Genomic DNA, 5356 nt, shown 5'->3' with positions numbered 1-5356 from the left:
TTCGGAGGTTGAAGGTTTTCGATTACTTATATTTTGGCTTTGTCTACTTCAATTCCTCTATTTGATATGATGTGTCCTAAAACAATCCCTTCTTGTACCATAAAGTGACATTTTTCCCAATTAAGTACTAGGTTTACTTTTACACATCGTTCTAGAACTCTTTCTAGGTTTTCAAGACATTCTTCGAAACTTTGCCCGCATACGGAAAAGTCATCCATAAAGACTTCCATGATGTTTTTGAGAAAATCGGCGAATATGGCCATCATGCACCTTTGGAAGGTTGCAGGAGCATTGCACAAGCCAAACGACATTCGTCGATAAGCGAAGGTACCAAAAGGACATGTGAACGTTGTCTTTTCTTGGTCATCAGGATGAATTGGTATTTGAAAGAAGCCTGAGTAACCGTCTAGATAGCAGAAATGAGAATGCTTGGCTAGTCGTTCTAACATCTGGTCTATGAATGGTAAAGGAAAATGATCTTTTCGGGTTGCTTTGTTTAGCTTCCTATAGTCAATGCACATTCTCCATCCCGATTCGATTCGTTTGGTTATAGTTTCTCCTTTTTCATTTTCGATCACGGTTATACCCCCTTTCTTTGGTACTACGTGTACAGGGCTAACCCATTTGCTATCGGATATAGGATATATAATACCTGCCTCTAATAACTTCTTTACTTCCTTCTTCACTACCTCACTCAGGATCGGGTTTAGTCTCCTCTGATGTTCCCTAGAAGTTTTACAGTCTTCTTCTAGCATGATGCGGTGCATACAAATAGAAGGACTTATCCCTTTAAGATCGGTGATGTTGTATCCTAGTGCGGTTGGATATTTTCTTAAGATATGTAGGAGTTTTTCGGTTTCGAGTTTTCCTAGGTCTGCATTGACTATCACTGGTCGTTCAAGTTCTGAGTCTAGGAATTCATATCTCAGATTTTTGGGAAGTGTTTTCAGGTCGAGGGTTGGTTTCTTAAGGCATTGCGTAGGATCCGATGTTATTGCTAAACATTGGTTCAGTCTGTCTTCTACACGACAGTCAGACAATTTGTCATTTTCTAATTTTGTTTCTTTTATGCATTCGTCGATGATATCCATGAAGTAACATGTGTCTTTTATTGCAGGTGCTTTCAAAATTTTGGAAAGAATGAACTCAATTTTCTCTTCCCCTACTTCGAAATTGAGTCATCCTCGTTTTACGTCTATGATGGCACCGGCGGTTGCTAAGAATGGTCTTCCCAATATAATGGGGGTAACTTCATCTTCTCTTTTGTCCATAATTATAAAATCGGTTGGGATGTAGAATTGACCTATGCGCACGGGAACGTTTTCAAGAATTCCTACGGGATATCTAACGGAACGATCTGCTAATTGCACAGACATTTTAGTTGGTCTTAATTCTCCCATTTCAAGTCTCTTGCATATGGACAAGGGCATAACACTGATACCGGCTCCTAAATCTCATAGAGCTTTGTCTATGACAAATTTTCCGATGTGACAGGGTATAGAGAAACTACCAGGATCTTTAAGTTTAGGAGGCATATTTTGGATTATCGCGCTGCACTCAGCAGTGAGTGTAACGGTTTCGCTATCTTCAAGTTTCCTTTTATTAGAAAGAATTTCTTTTAAGAACTTAGCATATGAGGGCATCTGTGTAATAACTTATGTAAAAGGAATAGTGACGTTTAATTGTTTCAGTAGGTCAACAAATTTTTTAAATTGGCCGGCGTCCTTGGTTTTAATTTGCCTTTGAGGATAAGGGATAGGTGGTTTGTAAGGCGGTGGAGGTACATAAGGTTCTTTCTTTTCTATGGTTTCCTTGTTACACTCTTCCTTTTCCTTAGGTTTACCTTCTTCCTCAGTTAACTTTTTAGAGTTTTGGTTCTCAATCCTTGGGTCAGACGGTCCTTCTACCTCTGTTCCACTTCTTAATATAATTGCATGAGCGTGGATTTTCGGGTTAGGTTGGGGCTGTCCAGGAAATGTACCAGTTGGGGCAGCAGTAGGCGCTTGTTGTTGAGCTACTTGTGAGATTTGTGTTTCCAGCATTTTGTTATGGGTAGCCAGGGCATCTACTTTACTTGCTAGTTGCTTAATCTGTTCGTTAGTGTGTACATTCTGGTTTAAGAACTCTTTATTGGTTTGCTGTTGAGAAGCTATGAAGTTCTCCATCATGATTTCTAAGTCGGATTTCCTAGGAACGGTATTGTTAGGTGTAGATGGAGTCGGCTTTTGATATCCAGGAGGTATAGTTGGGGCTTGACTGGGAGCTTGACCTGGTGCGTATAAAGCATTATTACTCTTATATGAAAAATTAGGATGGTTCTTCCAGTTCGAGTTATAGGTATGCGAGTAGGGATTTCCTTGAGCATAGTTCACTTGCTCTGCTTGGATTCCTGTTAGGAGTTGACAATTTGTAGGAGTGTGACCTTGAATTCCACAGACTTCGCAATTTTGAGTTACGGCAACCACGGTGGCTGGAGTTGATACATTTAAACTTTCAATTTTCTGGGCAAGAGCATCCAATTTTGCATTAACATGATCAAGGCTACTTATCTCGTACATGCCTCCTTTTGTTTGAGGTTTTTCTACCATTGTTCGGTCGCTTCCCCACTGATAATGATTTTGGGCCATGCTTTCGATAAGTTGATAAGCGTCAGCGTAGGGTTTATCCATAAGCGCACCACCTGCGGCGGCGTCTATTGTTAACCTTGTGTTGTATAAGAGACCATTATAGAAGGTATGAATTACTAACCAGTCCTCTAAACCATGGTGTGGACAAAGTCTCATCATGTCTTTGTATCTTTCCTATGCTTCGAAAAGAGACTCGTTATCTTTCTGTTTAAATCCATTTATCTGGGCTCTTAACATAGTTGTTTTGCTTGGAGGAAAATATCGGGCAAGAAAGACTTTCTTCAACTCATTCCATGTGGTGACTGAGTTGGAAGGAAGAGACTGAAGCCATCTTCTAGCTTTATCTCTTAACGAGAAAGGAAAGAGACGAAGTCGAATTGCCTCTGAAGTGACACCATTAGCTTTAACAGTGTCTGTTAATACCTTAGGATTGGCATTAATTTTGTAAAACAAATAATGTAATCATCTTTGTTGTTTTAATATGTTGGGTTGAAGAAGTTCAACATCTGGACCAACATGTCATGTACGATGTCACGACATCATGCCTGTGACATCTTACATGTGTAGAAAACTGAATTAATTAATTCAGTATATATTCTGGGATTAGTGAGGATATTTGGTGAATATCCTAACTCCCATGTGGAGGTCTTAAAGACTCAATCAGAACATATATAGGCTCAAAATAAGGAGATATATATGGAGAGATTTTAGGATTGAAGACCCTGTTTGTAGCAGAAATTTTCTGCTGTATTTGTAACAGCAAAGAACAAGTTTGCTGCGATTTCTGAAGGCCCAAATCCAGTTGGGTGATTAGGTTATAAATAGCTTATTGTAACCTAGTTTTTGTAAGCCTCATAGAATGAAAATTTAGGGGTGTGTGTGAGGTAAACCTCCCAATCTGTGGGAAGGTTACCATGTGTTTCTCAGTAGTAAAAGCTGAGAGTATTTGTAACTCAAAGCCTGTAGGCAAGAGTGATTATGTTCTTGAATGAAGCTGTGAAGCAAGTTCAAGGTGTTTGAACATTACATTGTATTTGTAGTGATAGGAATGGAAACTAGAGGTTTCTATCTAGGAGTTCCTAGGTATAGATTGCATTGGGTAGGGATTAAGTGAAGAGTTGTAAACGGGGGAGTTTAACTCTAAATTAATACTGCTGATAGTGGATCTTCTTCCTGGCTTGGTAGCCCCCAGATGTAGGTCATGTTGGACCGAACTGGGTAAACAATTTTCTGTGTTTGTTTTCCTTCTGCATGCTATAATCCTGTCTGCCATAACTCAGGTTGTATTGCAGTCTGCTAATCAAGATGATAACAGACCTGGTACATATCCTTCTGTGTGAATGTCAATCAGAATGTTTTAACATTCATCACAGACTGCATATACTGAACTTTAGGCATGGTGATCTCAGTTCAGTATTTAAGTAAGTCTGATCCTCAAAAGGATAACAGACCTGGCCAAAGGATCATAGTGAAACTGTCAAACTGGATGTCTTGACAGTTGTTCATGTAGGTTGTTACTGGAGTAGAGACTGGTTAGTCTTTTACAGTATAGCAAAGTTAGCACAGTCTGGTTTCAAGAACATAACAGAATCAGCATGAGGAATATGTTCTGGATGTCAACCTGAATGTTGTAACATTCACACCTGACTGCTTGGGCTAAATTGTAGGATGATTAGTTTTTCTGTTTCAGCATTTTTCTCAGGCTAATTTAAGGAATCCAACAGCTGAGCTAAAATTCAGGAAAATAACAACTAACCTACAATTAATGAAACTAACAACTAGCACATTTGTTAGCTCCCTAATGTGTGGAAATTAGGTTACCTTGTTTGACTTGTAGGTTAGGATACACCAGTACTAAGCCAGCAAATTGAAATACAGTAACAGGTGATGTGCAATTCAAGATTGATATATCATGCTGATAACTGTCCAAACACAACAGAAGTAAGTATGGTGTTTGATCTCTGTTGTGGCTCTGTACAAGAAGGACAGAACTAAGTTTTCTTTCATTCTAAGGTAATACAGTAGCAGAAGTTGTGACTACTGTGAAAGCGTGCTTGAGTACAGGGTTTTAATTTGTATAACTGTCTTGCTGTATTAGTTACAATGTTGGATCAGATGTCATGACTTGGAGTAGAACATCTGAATTCTGACTACACCAGAATTTCAATTGGTATCAGAGCAGGCATCCTGTCTGTTTCTGGATGAGATCCATGGGTGATACTTTCTGGTATCTTGCAAGGAGTTATGTTAGTACTGATGCTGGAACCGGTGAAAGGTTCTGTAATCTCCCTGAGTGGTCCCTTGAAGTAGGTGGATGGACTGTTCATGACGGGAATGGCGTGTACCTGTCTCTGGAGGGTGGCAATTGGCCTGTGTGTGGGACAGTTGTGCCAGTATTGAATCACATTCAAACTTGGTATGGTCGTGGAGGCTGATCTGGTGAAGTGCGTGTTCATAGGTTGAGGTGTATTATGATTTCCGCTGCATAATACTTGGCAAAACTCAAACTCTGATGTAGTTTCCCCCATGTGGATGAAAGGATGATGTATTCAAGATTTCATCATATTCTACTGAAGATGTCAAAGATACTTGAGTCTCATCAAGTCCACTCTTCTTGGTAAGAATCACCTGATCACTGATTCTTGTACTCTCCTGGGTAGTGTATATGCAGACCTTGAAGACTTTCAAGGAGGGTTTGCTTCAAGGAGGTTAAACTAATGTTCTATGTG

General features: G+C 39.6%; 1 non-coding gene across 1 annotated transcript; it reads left to right on the top strand.

The window, feature by feature from the left end:
- Positions 1-2757: 2757 nt before the first annotated feature.
- On the top strand, positions 2758-2864 carry LOC127133581 (small nucleolar RNA R71). Its single transcript, XR_007807535.1, has one exon. It is a non-coding gene; the product is annotated as a small nucleolar RNA R71 (small nucleolar RNA).
- The last annotated feature ends 2492 nt before the right edge of the window (positions 2865-5356 follow it).

This window comes from Lathyrus oleraceus, chromosome 3 (assembly GCF_024323335.1).
Source record: "Lathyrus oleraceus cultivar Zhongwan6 chromosome 3, CAAS_Psat_ZW6_1.0, whole genome shotgun sequence".
Taxonomy (NCBI): domain Eukaryota; kingdom Viridiplantae; phylum Streptophyta; class Magnoliopsida; order Fabales; family Fabaceae; genus Lathyrus; species Lathyrus oleraceus.
The sequence above is the reverse complement of the archived record's forward strand: the minus strand, read 5'-3'. Positions and strand labels throughout refer to the sequence as shown.